The sequence below is a fragment of the Megalops cyprinoides genome, chromosome 5 (assembly GCF_013368585.1).
Source record: "Megalops cyprinoides isolate fMegCyp1 chromosome 5, fMegCyp1.pri, whole genome shotgun sequence".
NCBI classification, from domain to species: Eukaryota; Metazoa; Chordata; class Actinopteri; order Elopiformes; family Megalopidae; genus Megalops; species Megalops cyprinoides.
In genome coordinates, this window is record NC_050587.1 from 33,693,710 (window position 1) to 33,713,258 (window position 19,549).

The following is a 19,549-nucleotide window of genomic DNA, read 5'->3' on the forward strand; positions in this document are numbered from 1 at the left end:
CGATAATGTTGCCTTTGATCGTTCTCGTGCCTAACGCGCCCAGCCAAACCGCATCATAAGAGGCTCACAATAAAATCTGGTTAGCGTCTCTCGGAGATCACACTGGATCGCTCCCAGGGCCAGATTTGCGTGGAACTCTGGTACACATTGTTTTTGTGCAAAATGTCTTTATTCTTAACTTGGCCTATAAAACATAATAAAACAGTTTACATGGTCTGGATCCAGTAAAGAAATCATCTCATCTAACAGAAACAAAGCTGCCGCTCTCTGAACACAAAAGGCTGAGGAATGTAAAATCCTGACAACCATGAACATATGATTGAAGTCGGCACCTTTGCAGCTATCAAATAAAGATGAGCCCGAAACACAATTTAGCATTTGCAAATAGTAGGATGGTTATGGGTAAGGCCATGTGAGGTTCGGTTAGAGTCTGAAGGTTTATAACACCAACCACTTTCTAACAATAAACGATTTGTCAGGCCATAACTCAAAGCCAACAGTTTTTGTAACACTGAAGACAGCCATAGCTCATTTTAACAGCAGTACCGTAACCATGACATAAAACATTCCACTGAGGTCCTTTTCCATGGAAAAGATGGTAGGTTACCCATTTGTTCCTGAGAATGAGATTTCTGTTCACATTTCAGATTTGTACTGCATACGACTCTGACATTACATATAAAAGAAAGCTACATACTTAAATGATGGTCTCACATGGCAGTGAAAGGCTTCTCCTGTGCTGCCCCCCACTTCAAAATAAACACGTGCGAGATTCATTCCTAGAGCAGGACCTTTTAGGTCTACCTTGAAAATGTAATTTGTCCCCAGCTCTCCTCATTAGGACATCTGGTTGCCATTTCCACCTTTGCAAAATGGTTTTTAATTGCTGCATTAATCAGATGTCTGTGTCACTACAGGGGTCATAGCATAAACCTGGTGTTTATTTGATGAACGCTTGTCATAACAAGTCAGAATGGTCAAGCCCTGCCGAAAAAACCTCACTAATTCTGGCTCACTGCATATTAAGTAATTAGTACCGTTCAACAGGAAAAAAAGGTTAAAATACCTTTACTGTCACCATCCTGAATTAGATACCTATTTACGTGTAAATGACCCTAATACCTACTTAAAACGTTTTTTGCACAGATGTTTGCATGAGCGAAACTTGTTCATAGAAGCCAAATGCTGTAGGACTCCTGTACAATTTGACTCTGCTATGAAATAAGGAGTGAGTAAAAAATCAAAACCAAGATTCACATACCCACCAATTTTACCACATGGTTAGAAAATTTGCCATTGTATAAAAATTGCATTTCTGCATATCAAGAGCTAAGCCAGAACATAAAGAGCGCATGGATTTATTCCATCTTGGGGAACAACCCTGGCACACAGGCAAGCTTTACTCTTTAACCACTGGAGAAATGAGGTCCATCAGACCTAACAATCCCCAGGTCACAAGCTGGTGTGCTCCAAGGCTCAGCTGGAGAGGAAAGTAGACTGATTCACACCATTGGGGAATACTGAAACTACACAGGAAAAGGAGGTGGTGATGGGGGGGGGGGGGGGTGTACACCCACCAAAGACCGATTCCTCAGCACAAATCACCACGGCAACCTTAAAACAGGTGTGCACCAGCAGCGGGCGTCTGATTTAGTGCGGCCTTGTTTAACGGCTGCGCTGCTCGGAGCCTGGCGAGCACGGCCGCCAGCGTTTACGGCCGCACCGTTCCCCCACTTGGCCCATTGGCCGTTCTTTATAAATACCTGTAAAATAAACAGGGCAAAGTTAAATCGTCCAAGTACCTTAGCAGACGCTATAAATAGAATGAGTCAGGGAGGCTGGCCTCCTTTTTGGACATGCAAGGGGTGGTCTGCAATGCTGGAAACACTGACGGGGGTTAGCCCCCGCACCTAAACTTGGGAGGTTGTGCGAGTCTTTTCCCAATTAGCCCAGGGGGCATTAAGTATCATGCAAAGCAGCGAGGCCAAAACAGGTGCGGTCAAGAGCGAGGGCCTTATTCCTCCATGGACACAAGAGGCAGCGTGTGTATATATGCCTGGGTCTGGTTCTTGTTGGCCGCGTGCGTGCGTTCCCCCTCGGAAGCATTGCTCTTTAATTACGATGAAAGGCGGTAACTCGATATCGCGCAAATCCGGGTGTTGCGATAATGAAAGGCGAGTTATTTTCTTGGAAAGCGGAGTCACACATGGTCTCTCGTGCCCCGGTTTGAGCTCCGGCTTCCTGTTGGGTTTAGCCAAAAAGCTCAGAGGGGCTTTGGGTCGCGTTTGCGGAGCCTTGCAGCGATTTAGCCCCAACACGGATCAACCAGGGGGTACCTCCGGGTCATATTTGCCCAAACGTCTGCGCAGGCCTGTGGGTCAGGCCCCGATCACAGCTGCTTCGCGTTATCTTTTGGGCTTGGGCGGCCAATCATGACACTCCTTCACGGGGGTGGGGGGGTGGGGGGAGTTGGGGGGCTAATCTCAAGCCGCCTTCAGCCGAGCACATCAGCTCAGTGACTTTCTCACTGAGCTGATCACGATCTGGGAGCAGCGGAGCGCAGTTGGCACCGATCCCCAAATACCTCAGAACAGTTTCATATCTGTCCATCTGTTGCCGGCCCGCTTTCAAAAGGTAGGGACCCCGTGGTGCTCGCATACCAAGCGTCTGCCACATTAGACACATCTTCTCTTTCACAGACCCTCTGCTGCAGCACAAGGCACTGCTTTTACTGAGAGGGGGGAAAAAGTGAGCGAAGTAATGAATTAATACCCAGCACGTCAGAACACAACTTATGTCTATGGAGGGGAATTCTAAAAATTCAGATGAGGGCAAAAAAGGCCACAGGAATGGGTGGGGAGGGGGACTTTTTTCACGCTGCGAATTAAAGAAATGCCCTGACTGCAGTCATACACTTTCAAAATGTTACCCTGAGGTGTGCCAGCTCGTCTGTCCTGAGCTAGTCATGAAAACACCTGTTTGACCTGCAGGCCAGGTATTCAAGCTGACATTTCCACAATGGTTTAAGGACCCGAGGTAGCATCAAGAAATATTAAATATTAGGTCAAGATATAAGCCTTGTTTTTGAACAAGGCCCTCTTCAGATTAAATCTCAGTCTGTCTACAGGCAGCTCTTGGTGAGCTGAAACAGTGACCACTATGACTGCATGGAAACTTACATGCAGAGTCACAAATTTGACATACAGAGTTTACAGCACTGCTGACTTTAATGTAGAGGATGAAGCAGTCAGGAGTCAAATTCCATGCAGCACTAATCAGGTGTACCCAGAGGACCCAGAGCTCTGCGCAAACCAGACTCTGCATTTTGTCACGAGATTGGCCGCGGACCACCTGTACCTTCAAATGGTCGAAAGGACCTCATTACTCATTCGTAAAATCTGGTCTACACGTCATCCCGTCTCTGCGCAGACCTCCGACCCCTGACGTCTGCATTGCGGCAGAGGGCAGGTGTCGCCCAGAACATCCCTGAACGCGGAGTGTTCATCTTCGCAGCTACCGCTCTGAATCCCACTATGAGCCGCAGAAGAGGTGGCAAACCACAGGCACGTGCCTCGGTCGCGGCAAAAGAGGAAATTTACAAATCGTTAAAAAGCACGATCCCAAAGCTCCAGAACGTTTCGGGTGGGGGCGAAAAAAAAAGAGAGAGAAAAGGGGTCAGGCTTGGACTCAGATGCAAATGAGGAAATGGATATGTAATCACATCCTGCTTCTGAAGGCCCCAAACCATCCATAAATCATTTAGTTCTACCAGTGAAGGACTGCAAGTGCTATAAACCTTGTTTCATGTTCAGCTATTTGCTAATTGCTACGTTTGATCAGCTACAACCTGTGATTGAAAGAATCCGAGGACGAGAGTTGTGTACGCGTATGTGAGTGTATGTGTGCACGCATCTGTCAAAAAAGAAAAAAGTGTACTATTTAAGAGCAATTTCCCCAAATCTGGGATAATGGGGAATTATCCAGTAACCATATCAGGTTTTAATTCATTGAGCACACTGCAATACTGAGGTCAGTATCATTATTAGATATTTTCTAATTGTCTAGATATTGGCCAAGGCCTCAGCCAATAAACAGACATTGGTATGAAGTAGGCTATTAATTGATATGAAAGTACGGGACAGGGCCTTGTGCCCCGTAATTAACCCATAATATTAAAAAATGAATAAGACTATAGAATAAGCATAAAAAATGACCAAGCACTACTACTCTACCATAAATTATAACACAGATGTAACTTAATACACTAACCTATCGGTATAAAAAAATGAAATGTGATGTACTGTAACATCAATCTGAATATAGACTGAAGCTGGGGAGAGATAAATCTGCAGTTCCTCCTTTTCCGAGACTTGTGGTCGAGCGGCGTTTCGGAGGCGTTTAAACGGGACACGGAACCGTAAAACGTGCAGAGCTAAAACCCTGGGAATCCAACACCGGTTTTTCTTCTCCCCAAGAATGTGATGGGTTCATGAAGTGTTTTATTAATTTCTTTAGATTTATGAGAAGTTATGATGTACATCCAGGGCGCTGATACCCTTCCAACATTAACATCACGGGAATATTAAACTTGGACAAACAGCAGAACTGACAGGAATGGCGGGCTCTGGTATTGTTCAGGCCCTTAATGAGAAAAGCATGTCTGTTCACCGGCTAAACATAAAACGCTACTTTAACCTATAAGGTTTAAGTGTACAGATCTAACCTTTTACAGCTCTCAGTCATAGCTACATATATTTATAAATACAATGAATTCACTATCTAAAATGTTGCATGTTTTGCTATGCTTCCTAAGCACTACAATGTTTTCTTCAGGAACTAAAACTCTGTTCGGTTGTTTTGCCTCTCCTTTATGACATGCACCTGGCCAACCACACCCTCACTCTCGCTTTCAGGTGGCCATCAGCAGGCCCCATCCCAGGGACCACCTGTCCCAGGTGAATTTTCTCACTGGTGCTTTCCAATTTCACCAAACAGACAACACCCCTCAAAAACTACATATGGCTGCACACAAGTTTCTTCAAGATTCTAAACAGAAGGTCACCTGACCACCACATCATTCATTTTCCCTGACATCATACCTGGCTATCATCTCTGGATACGTCTGGTGCAGCAGTAAACATAGCCAGCCATTGATTCTGCTGGTTTTTAATCAAGTTTGCCTGGCACGTGCCAGACAACACACTGTAGGAAAACACATGCAGAGACAAATTCACAAGATGTTAAATCACTAGCTCCAAAATGCTTGTACAATACACATACACCATCCAGTATATCTGACAAGCTACTATTCTTACTGCACACTTTACGATTAATTCTGTGCACTACTAAACACATTCCACAACATCTTATCCAACACGTTTTCAAGTTCAGGGTGCACAAGACAAGAAAATGATCTAGCTGGACAAGTGATTGAGTAAAATTTTTATTGCAGAAATATGTTCTGTGCATACAGACGTAAAGCCTTGGAGTATCCTGGTCTGAACTAGCAGACTGATTGTGTCATTTGTTATCCTCTATAATATTTAACTTTCTCCATGTGTTCGCATTTTTCTTCTTCTGCAGTTTTGGTCAACACTTACTTTTACTCTCAATTTGTCCTTCAACGAGGACATTCTCACTCAAGACATGTTTATTCTACAATGACATCACCACTCCTCTCATCTTGAGGCAACTCAACATACCCAGTTTACAAATGTGATTAACTAATAGCCTAATTAGTGAGAAACTGTTTATAAATAATGGTTAATATGTGGGGCCACACCCAAAGGAAGGCCGTTCAAATCCGCTACACATGGGTGATAGCTTTCTTTGTCTTTTCCTGATTTAGTACTTCCCTTTTTGGACATGCCAACATAATAATCCTTCTAAGCTTTTGCAGTCAACCCTCAAGAGTGCCTTGGACTTGTGGGATGAGCGATTTTTTCCAGACTTTAAATTTGGACTTGTGATCACCAGACCATTCCTCGTCCTGCTTTTGTTTATTGAAGTACCTTGGATCTTGGAATGTGCTGCCTATTTTTAATTTTTTTTTTTTTATCATTCATTTATCTCAATTTGTACCCCGAAGAGCACTTCATTTTCTTATCTAATCTAACATCACATCCTAGCCATTTTTCACTTAAGATCTAATCACAAACCATGACAAATCGCTGGGAAACGTCACACTGGAGAGGGCTGTGTGAAGCTCTTTTCTCAGAGAGCAACTATGAGCAACAATCAAATTAGGCCACTTCCACATGAATTAACACATACCAAATGGTTTTGATTTGTAGTACTCAAAGGAATCTATACAAAGAATTTGTATAATATTTAGAGCCCCCTACGTGAGTTCAGACATAAAAAACAGAAAAAAATGAAGATTTTTCACTTTCTGAGGGGGATAATAGCCAGGTGGGTGGCCTGAAACCAAATGTTTTGGCATCACCTGAAACACTGTTTCATACTTTGTTCTTACTTTTCCTTCAAATTCCCTACAAGATTTACTGAAGCTAAATATGCTAACTTCACTCTCATCTTGCGACCTACATGCGAGTTAAGGCTATGACACATTCTCTACTGCAAAACACATGTCTGCAAGAGAAACCATTGCAAGTGGATTTGTGCAAGTGGGTTTTGGTTCACTTTTGACTAGTCACAGCTTGAAGATGAAATTAAAAACATAAAGGAACAGGTATTAATTTTGAATTTGCCACCTTTTCAAAACCCCTCAAAGACATTTTAAGGAAAATCTGAGATGTGCAACAAATGCTCTTTATCTGTAATGCAATGACCCTAAATGCAGAAAAGGACTGCGCAATGCACCCCATATACATCACACAGCCAGTATACCAGACAACACCACTTTGTGTTCAATGTATCATACAGACGGTGGCACAGTTCACTCAGTGCTCATGCCCGGAGGACTGGAACCAGTGCAGACCATGCCCTGTTGTTTCAGCATGGCCAAACACCACTCGAGATGAATGTGGTGGACTGGCAGCCCTGGCCTCTCTCTCTCTGGGCTGCGGGCATCTATTCCCCTGGCATTGTGGGGCACGCATCTGTGCCAACAGCTACACCAGGGGCGGGTCTCCGGTCCCCCACTCCACCCGTTTCCACTCCTGTCACTCAGATTTATCGCTTCCTTATTTCCGCCCCACCCCGCTTGAAAACCAACCACAGTCCATGAAGGACTCATTTAATTCGCTTTGCTAATGTTATTTCCATTTTAACATAAACCCATCAGAGACCATATGGACAGATAAGACACAGTAATCGTAGAAGATGCCATTACATGTTTTCAGCAGACAAGTGAAACCCCAATTCACTGTCACTTGACATTTACTTGTATTCATCTGACTCATGGTTGAATATGGAGAACTTATTTAATCTTGCAACCTTCAGTTAGTGGTACGCTAAAACATTTTTTTTTCTTTACGACACACACATTTCTTTCCTCCAGGGTCTGCACATCATCACTTATCAATATTCGGATCAGAAATTCAGTGAAATGGTGCGCCTTGGGGAGCTATGAAATATGCCATGAACATGAAGCCAAAAATAAACACTGCTCAGGTGATGATCTTTCATTTCTAGGACTAAATCATAGCTGTTCTTCATTCTCCAGAAGGGCTGAAGCAACGCTGGATATGTTGATCAGGGAACCCAATCCCTCTGACCTCCTCTGCCTTCCCGTCTTATGGCATTCAAAAGTAGGAATGAAAAAAAAAAATATTCGCTTCAACTTCCTGGCTAAAGGATGCCCGGTCTAGACTGCTCAACCATCCGACTGACATAGCTGAAGCATTATATCTCCACACCGCTGAAATCCATCAGGACATCTTGCAGAGTTCTCAGTGATGTCATACACAGGTGCAGCCATGGCAACACTTCCATCAGCCCATGTTTGAGTGATTGAGATGGGCCGTGCAAGGTTGTCTTCTTATGACCAAAGCAGATACAGTCTGGCGATCTCCATTACAGGTACATACAGACAAGAAGAACGCACAACAATGAAGCCATCATGCAAGATCCAGCTGAGAGAAACATGATAAAAAAATCTTGTACTTAATTCTCCTTTTGACTTTCCTTTAATACTTTATCACCTTCAGCTGATTACCCCTACAATTCACAGGCAAAACTGGCAATTGCAAAGCCTCTGTAATACTGGCTGGTAACTATGGGTCCAAACAATCACGTACATAAAGAAGTATATAAAAGCGCCAAAAACTGTAATTAGTTAAAACAGGTAAAATCTTAACCATAATAAGTTGCTTCTGTCAGCCCAGGGAGCCAAGACAGTAGCAATCAGCTGGAAACGGTGGTCTACAGTAGGCAAAAATAGCTGCCGCAATCAGCAGGCCCCCGAGATAAGAGCCCCTTCACAACAGTGGTGAAGCTCTCCAAAATGCCTTTTGTTAGAGTAATCCAGTAAGTCCGCAGCGCATCGCACAGAAAGGAAACAGCGAGCCGAGTGAGTGCGTGGAACAGAGGGGAGGCACTTGGGGGGAACAATGGCCATCCGTTTCGGGTTACAGCGGCCGTAAGGGGAGAGCCTGATGGGGGAATTCGTCGGGACGCGTTGATAATGCGGCCCCTCGGCTGCGAGGCCCGTCGCTGCAGATTGCGGCACAAAGGGATTCCTTTGAGAGCCCCGACATCTTTAAGTATCGCCTGGCAAAGTCTGCGCGCTCCAGCGGGCCGCGGGTCAAGTGGCAACTTAACGGCATCAATGCCCCGTTCCCTCAGACGGCTTAGGAAAGAGGGCGGTGCTCTGGTAATGTGTGTCTCCCATCTACTTGCTGTTGGTTTGCCAATTAATTTATTTCCAGACATTAAGACGGAGAAAAAAAAAATCACTGCAGGTTCAAATGAATAAGGCTGTCAATAAAAAACCAAAGTGATGACTAATTTGTTTTGTACATGTCTGGATAGAAAATTAAACAAACAATTCAAATTGTTTCAACTTTTTTTTCCTATTATTCATGCATAAATACTAACTTATTTTATATGCCATCATGACAGTAAGCTGAGGACTCTGAAAATGAAAAACAAATGCAGATGAAGGGACAAGCAATAACTTTTTGCTCAGTGGTCATCTTATTAAAATAACATGTCACTCTTCTGTGGGAAAGAGCAAAAACAAACAGCAAATGCTGTTTGGGAAAATTGTAGTTTGATGACACTGTGGTGGCGATTTTGTTTCAAATAAGAGATTTAATAACACTTCCATAAACCAAGCTTGTCAATTGTCTAACGGGTCTCATGGGGGGTGGGCTGTTTAAGCATTTGCTCAAGCATGAAATTCAATGACTCATGGATCAAACAATCTTGAATAAAATGGACTGAGAAACTGTGCTAATGACAACAAAGATGATCAACTTAAAAACAAACAGGTGTCAAGCAACTGTCTTTATATACATCTAATTATACATTTTTCCCAAAACAGCATGTCTTACTATTTTCCCATAGCTTAAAACGAATAATAAGGAGTTCATGTCTGAATCAAATAAAAATTCCTTGATGTTGCAGCAACATTAAAAAGCAATTGAGTGAGTATAAATTGCTTTCACCCTCAATCAAACAGGTCACGCCTGTATTTTTATAATAGTTAATCATTCCTGGACACTGAAACAGAGCATTTTTATATTCCCCTTGGATATCACTCTTAACCCAATAATGTATCTTTCAGTAACAAAACACACTAAAGTGTTTTATTATAATAATGCCTTTTGAAAGAATTCACCTTGGCTTTCGCAGGATTAAGAAAAAAATCTGGTTTTCGCATTCACCGCAAAACCACATCAAAGGCTCATCTTTTGGGAAACTCATTTACACTCTGCCGTCTTCCAACTGACAGCATTGCCTGGCCGCCAGAACCAGAGAGACTCCTCTGAAAACCCAAAAGCAGCTGAAAGCCACAAATCTTCGCCTCTACCTGAAGAATAACCTCAGCAGCAGTTCCAAAAAGGAAGCCAGGAGCGCTGCTTCTACGCTCCTACGCCGTACAAAGAAAACACACAGGGGCTGTGCAGTTCCTGTCAGGACTCACCTGAAGGCACGACCCATTAAACCCATCCTGCAAAGTGCAGCAAATAGTTAACGTTGCACGCGCTGTGAAAACCGGGCGTCATTAGAAGCACTGAAAACGTGCCATCTGGAAAAATCATTTTTGCGATTCAACAATCCCTATCCTTTTTCCAGAAGACACTGTACAGTAAGGCGATATCACCACCAGGGGCTGGTGCTGTCTTTAAGGGGGCCTTTATGCCCCCATGTTTAATAACAAACAGGCTCGGGTTTAATGTGCTGAGGCCATTTATTTTTAATAGGTCAAATTATGCATTTTTCGATCCAGCTCCAGTTCCGCGGCTTTCAAATTCATCATAATTTTTCCTAAAAAAAAAATCATATTCAAATCTAATTGAAAATGGATACCTCAGCTGTGCTGTTCAAATAACTTGAATTTGATGAACCTAAATTGACTTTGAGGGTCTGTTACTTTCCGCCTATGAGAAAATAAAAGGAAAAATCGTCTCGCACGTCAGAGGTATTTTGGCAAACGGCCGGTTTGGACAGGTGGATAAAGAATACAAGTGCTGGTGGCTTAAGGAGCCAAATAAAGCTGGAATACGGCCTGAGGACATGTTGAGAAAGGGAGAAATTAATGAACAGAAAGGAGTGAGAACTTAGCCAGTCCTCCCACCTTTCCCCCTGCCCTGCTCTGCTCTTTCCCCGAGAAACAGCGAGGCCTTCGAGACCGGGGTCTACGCTCGCTCCAGAGCTCTGCAATTTCCCTGCCACAGCCGTCCTACGTCATCCTGCTTCACCTGACATAACCCCTCAAAGGTGAGGCCAAACGACAGATGGGGAAGAACACTTGAGGAGGGGTCCCAGAAAACCCTGGTTAACCACATTTCCAAAACAAAATTTTTCCTCCACGCTAACCCCACTTCAGCAGTATAGGACAAACAGTGTTTGCCTCAAGACAGTTCACATTCCATTGGTAGAAGGCAGGACTGACAATAGGAAAACCCACACTCATCCTGCCAATCAAACCGGTGTTTCACAAAGAAAATCAACTGTGTGGGTTTCCCCAGGAGTCTCACACACACAGAACAGCAAAAAGACTAAGTCTTTGGCTGCACAAAATATTCTTAATTCAAACCAGAGTAGTCCACTCCAAAATGAGAACAAACTATGAAATATCAATTATCAATACACATCATGTATACACACATGCATGTATTCACAATGCGATTATTGTACTTAAAAGATTACACAGGACAGGTGCACAATTTGCATTTTTCACCAAAATAATTTTAAAAGGCAGTAACACTTGAATTTCACATCCGTGTGTTTACGGTTGCTTGTTTTCTTTCCAATTCTAATTCCAAAATCCTCCTTCCCCTTATTGTAGTACTAATCCTTTGTGTACTGACCACTAATAGGTTGGGACCAACTAACCTAAAACAATGATGACCTTTGGTGTGGCTATCATGGGTATAACCATACACACATTGCCCTGGCTCTCCTCTTTACAGCTGGAATACAGAGCTGTGGTGGTTTTTTTTTGGTTATTTTCACTGCTTGTGCCAGCATTAAGCAACACTACTTCTGCTGCAGACTTTGACTGCCAGCATAATTTTAATCTAATTGGCAAACAAACCCTTAAGCCATTGAAAACAACTTCCACGGAGGATCGAGCAGCCCCTCCATTGAGATGAAGTGAATTTCTCCTTTTAAGAGCGGAGTAAATCCCAGGATCAGAGATGCCATGTTAAGACTGGGGTTAGGGTGGAACTTTTTAATGTATACACTCTGGCTCCACAGTCCTCTGTGTATAAAATGCCCCCTTTTCCTGTTTGATTGGTGGATTTGCTGTGCAAAACCCTGCACCTACCCCACTTCTCCAGAGGGATCACCAAGGGCCTGGTCAGAGATTAATGCATTCTTTAGCATCACATGTCAGCTGGATCGCAGTGCATTTCACAGGAGTGTGCAAATTGCACTGACTCCAGATAATCCCTTTATTTACACACAACCACACCGGACACGCATGTCTGGCCATGGTCAATCTTTTCCTTATTTTAACAAACAGAGATTCTATGACCCCAGCATAAGAATAAAGCCCATAGCTGTGGATTGCTTCTGCTGCCACAGAATGCCTTTGTGCCTTTGCTGAGTTTTCCAATTAACTACGGCAGTCATTCTGAAAACCAGCACACGAACTATGCTCTCTTAACAGTGAGGAGTGTAAGCAATGCAGAAAACATTCCAACACAATCAATACACTCAGAAAATCAATGATTTTGCCATTTACACTATGTATTCTATTTTACGTCATTTCAACACATGAACGTTTGCTGTATACAATAACCTTGGTTCACTTCGAAGATGAAGCAGACCAAATTGCTAAAGTGTGAAAGTTGCCTGACAATTCAATCAGGTACCATGTTAACACCCCATCATCCATGGAAAGGAATCAGGGCCTGTGTTCCCTGAGCAAGAACTTGAGTTTCACATATGTTTGAGTCATATAAACAGCAGCTAATACATTCTTTCACTGTTTAGAGCACTCAGATACCTAAATTATGAACTATAGCCTGCAACAGATAATTTTTGTCCATAACTGCAAGTATTACATTCATGATAAATATATGGATATATTTATCCATGTAAACATAGGGTTGTGACTCTTCCTGTTTATGCAGTGAATTCTGGGAATAGTTTTAGAAATAGAATAGAAAAGTTTTCTGCACAACAAATGAAGTATGTCTTCACATATAGCCATGTGTTGTATTATTATCCATTTTTCCCCCCATTGGAGTGTTTTAATACACTCTAACAGACACACACTGGAAACTACAGCTTACTGAACACTGAAATTTTAAACACTGAGATACAACTGTTAACCGTTTCCTGGTTGCCTCCGGTTCGCAAGTTGTGATTTCACTGTGGGAATTTGGCAGGAAATAATGGAAAGTTTTGGGTCTTTTTTTTTTAAACCATGAGCAAGCGGAGCACTGATTCTAATCACAGGGGGGAGCTGTAAACATCATGACATCAGAGTCTTGCAGACCCTGACATCGGGTACGGAGTGATTGCAGAGCGTGGGTAATTAAAAGCAGATGCCACCCACAGGATTTTTTCCCTGCTCTGCCTCCACGTTAATGAAAGAATCTGTCTTTCCTTTTTCTCCCTGCTGACTTCACGCAGCACCAGGAAAACAAAAGCGCAATTCACCATTACAAGTCAATTTGTGCAACAAAAGGTATGCTGCAAACTGGGTGTGCATGCGTGGTTTATTTTCATAATGTTTCTCCAGTCTAATTACTTGCATAGGAACTACAGAGAGGCCAAAGCTGTCATATTTTATTGATTAACACATAAGGCATTGGGCTACACCAGGAGTTTACAACAATCATTTCCAAGATATAAGCCAGTGTCAAACCATTGTTGTTTTGAAAAAGAAGTCCTCTGGAAGTCTTATGTAACTTTAATGCATAGAGTTATGTTCTGTTGTCATGGAAATTGCTCTGGATAAGGGCATCAGCCAGATGCATGTAATGTAATGAATCTCACCACTGACGCATCATCAGTTCTACAGCTTCTGCAACCCAGTGCTTCCAGTTACATCAAATGGTCTCCACCATATTCAAAATGCACCTTGGGTGGGTTATACTAGAAAATGACCTTCGCTAAAGTGTCTGTTTGGCTGTCCTAAGGGAATATCTATCAGTTTTGTCAGGGCCACTGGTTGGTGAATATGGTATGTCTGTCTAAACACTTTCCCTCGGATTCACGATCACATGACGTAAGAAAAATTAATTTCATGTCTCCTTACACCTTTGAGTGAAATTAAAACTACAGAAAATGACTGATCATTGTTTGAGAATGTCCCTAAGTGACATTTCAAAGCATATCCAGCCAGCCTGATTCTGTGATATCCTATTCTATTGACATCTCCATCAACCACAGATACTTCCAGCCCTTGACAGACCTGTCACACTTTTTATCTTGCCGAGCAAATCACATGCCACTGCTATTTTGGAACAGTCACCGGTCCTCAACCACAACAGAAGTACTTACTGTGTGTAAGTGGTCTCTCTGCCATTTCAAGGCTCTGACCCTAAATGGCCAGTGTGGACACAGTATTTATCACGTTTTGGCTGTAGCCTGACTGTAGTTTTCCACTTGCAGTAAGATGCTATCAGCCGCCGGCGTACAAATGGTATTCGCCCCACCCTCCGCAAATTCAGATCCTATCTCCAACCAGCAACATGGCTAACCCTCATCTTCAAGGTAGCTTACGAGCGGTAATTTCATCCGAGTGGCTGGGTTAAAACAACAAAGCCCATCTCATAAATGGAGGCCCTGCCCTTTGAAGCTCCTGCCACTTAGAAGCTAAAAGACAAAGACTTGAATGAGGCGAGGAGCAAGAGTTGTGAAAGCGCCGACCATTCCTCCCTTTGTGGTGCACACTTGTGTTTCATCACTGCTTGTAGTACAGTCTGAGTGACTGAGGCTTAATCAGTGGTCAGTCAGTGGCATAAAAAAAAACAATTTCATATTTACATTCACATCTTTTATAATAAACAAATTCAGGCCAAGTAACCTCCGACCTACTTCACAGCAGGGAGAAAACAGTTCCAACCAGGGAAAGCCTGACTGACTACTTTAACTGGGGTTCAACTTTAAAAAGCAATGAAGGATCTGTCCTGCCTGGCTCCTATAACTTATTCATGCGGGGGAGCTTGAGAACGCTAAATAAAATAACTGGTATTGAATCCTTATTATTTATTTTCCTTCCACTAAGGCTGAGTGAATGCAGACTTAAGTCCGCAGGGAGCCATTATTTACAGAGAAACAGCTTGTGGAGTACTTGTAGGGGGGGGATATGTGAAGGGCCACCTATTTAAATATTCAGCCTACTCTCTGTAAAATGTTTCAATGTTGAATTAATCGAAATGTACATCTCCACCACATAAACACGTTGGAATATGCTGGCAGGAGCCGGTTAGCGGAGTAACGTTTCCTCGGCGAATATTTTGTGTCCTAACTAAACACATTTTGACACACTCCCCTCAGTCAACCTTCTGCTGGCTCCCACCCCCAAAGCCATGATTTACAAAGCAGGGGCAGACAGAGCTTATCTGAAAGCTTGTTAAACTGCTGCTATGTGCATGTCATTTTTCTGCTCCACCAGAGACAATTTAAACTCTTCCGTGAAAGAAAAACACCAGGAGCGAATGGAGCAGGACAGGTCGGTCTGGAGGGCCCTCTCGGCTCCAGCATCTGTTGGGCGATGGAAGTTTCGCCCGTCCTACACGGCAAAAGGCAGATGGTTTTAAACACTGATGACCTCTCTCTCTCCCCCCCTCTTTTGCGAAGTGGCTAAACTTCCTGGTTTTGGAAGTACATTCAATCAAGTGTTTTTTTCACCACTTTTTGGATATACTTTCTTTTCACTTCAGAGAGGGTTGAGATCAAAAGGAAGGCATGAGAACAGGCACGTGTTTGGAGCGGTTCCCATTCGCTTTAATTGCGTTAAGGAGGAAGCAAAAAAGAGCCAGGGGCTTGCAGAGAAAATATACATAAATACATAAAACAGGCGGTTTATTTTAAACAAGGTTACACAGTTGTGGAAATATGCGCTATCAAACATTAGACAACGTCCTGTGGCTGTTTAGGGGGGAGATTGGAAACAGATTCAAGTACTCTGCCTAATGGCTTATTACAGACCAAAACGGCTCAGCAATCTAAACAGAGACATTTCATTAAATCCCTAAACAGAGATTGTGAACGCAATTGATGAATACATATCTATCCGCACAGAAGTGGATATCAATCTCCTACATTCACGCCGAATGGAAAAAGTGATATATCATAATCAGCAAAACAAAAGGACTGCAACAAGCTTTATTTCCTATGAAACGCTAAGTGTGGAAATCGATCATCCATGCACATGACAAACATTTTGAAAACCGATTAATCCACAGCTTTTCAAAGTCCGATAATCAGTTAACTGGCCACATATTTTACGCTGCGAGTTTTCATCGATTTTATGTGTATTTCCACACGCATTTTTCTTTCTATGAAGATTCTGCCTTAAACTTTCCAAGGCACTCATCAGCTTTGCCAACAGTATACGCAAGAGCTAACAAATCCTTCCTTCCTGTCAATCTTTAATTTTGCTACTTATGGTCAAGGCAGGAGAGCAGGAATGTTTAAAAAGAAAACACTTTCGCATGAATAAAATGATCAGCGCTCTCCATTAGTGCAGTCTGAATAATGGACTCTTCTTCAGACTCATTTTGGTCAGTGAGAGTTAAAGGAATGTGCTCAAAAGAAATGCACTCTCCTTTATGATGTCATCAGGACAAAAAAAAAAGCAAAAACGAAATGAACAATGGGCAAAAATCTATTTTAGCTGATGATTTGCAAGTTTTCCTCAACTATATTCACTTAATTTTTTTTACCTAATATTTTGCAGTCCTGACACAGCTTGAAATGAAATTTTCAAAAATGCAACAGCTGCATTGAAATATGTGCCATTGAACAGAGAAACAGCTGTCGAGTGGAGCAGATAAAAGGTTTCTAAATTGTCAGCCAAAGGTTTAAACCATTTTCACTGCTTTTAAATTAAAGCTAGACAGCTACATTAGAGACAAAACAGCTCTATCATTAATATAAGAAAATTATCACCGTTTCAGTAAACCGAAGATAATCTCTTTGATGTTGCTAAGATAGTAGTCAGCATATGCGATGGATGATCTACAATATGAGCAGATGTTGTCTCCACTGTCAGGTCAAGTCAGGAGTGCTGACCAGACTTCATGCTGTTGTAGTATTCAAACTTGTGCATTCAGCCATACTGAAGTAAGTGACCTTCTGACGGTCTCATCTTCCTGTTCTTCACAAATGGACAAAAGCAAGCAGCTTGACCAATGACTTCCTGTGACACATTTAAACCCAGGATGGAATGCCAAAAAATAAACAGTTAAAAGTCAACGAAAGAAAAAAAAATATCACCAACATTTCAGACTGGGGAATTTCCCAAAGGCTGTAGGAATTTCTAGGACAGATGCAGAGAGCGGGGCTACCGTGCTGGAGAACACGACTAGGCACAGTGCTGAGAATACATTTAAACTTCTAGTTTAACGGGACAAGAGTAACCACTGTAACTGCCCCCCCCCCCCCCCCCCAGCCTGAAGTCTCTAGTGGTTTCCAATGTAGTTCACAAGGAACAGTGAATGGCACATGTTTAAAAAAATGCCTTACAGCTGTCAAAGGGGAAGAAAGTGACAAAGGGGGAAAAAAACTTGCTGTAGTTGAAAAAAAGGCCCTTTTTTGCAAACGGGGTCCAGAGCGCGGAACATTCTGAGACATCTGGGGAAATTCCTCACCAGAAACGAGGAGCTGAAAGAATGTAATCTTTCTGCTATCACTTTCGAGACTATATTGCATTCCTGCATTTTAATTCCCTTTCAAGTTTATTACAGGGCCGCCAGGGAGCTGGCTGGAACAGCAGGACACCTGGCATACCTGGTCTTAATGAGGCCCCTGGTGCAGCGCGGACAGGTATGTGATGGACGCGATCAAAATCTTACCTTCCTTACCTTTTCTTATCAGTTGAAGCCCTGGATTCATCCAAAATGAAAGCGCTCCGCTCGCCCTCATAGGCACGGTAGATAATCTTAGGTGAGACAGCAAAAAGCTTACCAGACATCGGGCAAGATGGGTCAACAAACAGAATAAAAATGTGCAAATAAAAAACGTTCCGCTAATCAAAAGTCACTAAGCAGGAATGAGAAACTACACACGCCATGGTTACTCTAACACCTACCTGGCAGTGCCTTACAGGCAGGCACTGTCCATTCTCCTTTATTCCTGTCACATACTTGTAATCTCCTCACTTGGCATAATATGCCCCTCATAGTCAATAAAAATATATTGCAGTCAACCTCGACTATCCTTTCCCCTTCAGACCATTCTAAATGACACGTATTGAGGATGAAAATTCTTGACTCCCACCCAACACCCAAAGCATGCCATTTTTGCTTCCACTCAGCAGACTCATTGTAATACTCCAGCATGACTCATGACACTCATGACACTGTCAGTGTTGCGGTCATGCTTGAAGCGCCACAAATGTTGCTGCAACATTTCAGAAACATTTAAAGAACATTATGTGTTAGCTGGGATTCCATCTTTATTCCCACATTAGTTTAAGCCCTCTCTTTCTTCAGCTTCTTCACTGTGCCCTGCATTGGCTTACTGACTTTTAAAAAGTGCTGGAGATCAGCCATTCTTTACCTAAATCCACGCCTTAATCCTTGCATTTAATCTTTGAGAAACCATTGTTCTGTCCAGTGCCTTTTGCCAGCCACTCATTTGCATTAGTGGTGAACGAATTGCACAAGCATATTCTGTGACAAAATACATTTTTAACCCAAGGATGCCAGAACACTTTCCCTTGATTTATCTGATGTGTTATTTCGCTTTTTAACCGGAGCCACTCAACAGGTTACAATGGACATTGCACCAGCTCTCAGCAGAGTTACAAGTAGGCAACCACTGCCTGTTCTGAGACCATTTCTTTTTCATGAAGTAACACTCAGAACTAAAGAGGTTATGTTCTTCCTCTCTAAAATTCTGCAGCACTCCTTTTCCCTTTCATGTCCTTCACAATCTAGCCAAGACACCCCTTGCCAAATCTCTCGACCAGACTGTCCTCTTTTTCTTGCCCAACTCCCTTTTCTTTTCAACTTTTGAATCATCCCTTATCTTTAGGGGGCAGGTTACACCCTTCCCCTTCTTTTCTCCAACATTCCATATCTTCTTCCTCTCTCCCTCTATCACCAGCAGAGGAGCCTCAGCACCCCCCCCCCCCCCCCACACACACACATACACACACCCACCCCCAACCCCCAAATCGTACCCCCCATCCCCCTTTGAGTGCGCTGCTCTTGTTGGTGCAATCTCCAACGGAACAGCATGAGCTCTTGATTGGAGACCTTCTGGGTGCTGTGTTAAAGCAACCATATAGGCCCTGAAAACTCTCCAACTGCAGAATTGGGCATTTCCTCCACACAACACTCACAGCAGTATTTATTGCGGAGCGCTGCTGGTTTTCTGTGTACCTCTCCCAGCAGGAAAGGGTCTCCTTCAATTCAGTATTACAGGCAATTAGCTGGACGTCTTTGTATTTTAAGCAAGCATGCAAGCTTCAGTGTTACATGCAATCAAGATTCCTTTTCCCCTTCCAAGGCGTCAACATGTGTTGCTGCCAGAAAAATAAAATAAAAGCCCTGCAGTTTAAGAACTAAGACTAATTATCTTTAAGTATGTAGCCATTACAATTGTTGAATTTTTTTGGCAAGGCAATCGCACCGGGGGGAGCCTGGCTTTGCCTTCAATTCAGCATATGATTTTACTATCTGTGTCACGAGAACAGTCAAAGTAAGGAGTTTATCAAGAACAGCTTTTGTCTGACCTCAAAGAAAATAATCACTGAATATTGTAAAAAATCAGACATGTCTGCATT

The 19,549-nt window shown here is 42.8% G+C and overlaps 1 protein-coding gene across 1 annotated transcript in view; it reads right to left on the reverse strand.

Moving 5' to 3' along the window:
* Positions 1-19,549, reverse strand: part of ror2 (receptor tyrosine kinase-like orphan receptor 2) — an 82,830-nt gene that overhangs the window by 55,933 nt on the left and 7,348 nt on the right. The window lies entirely within an intron of this gene.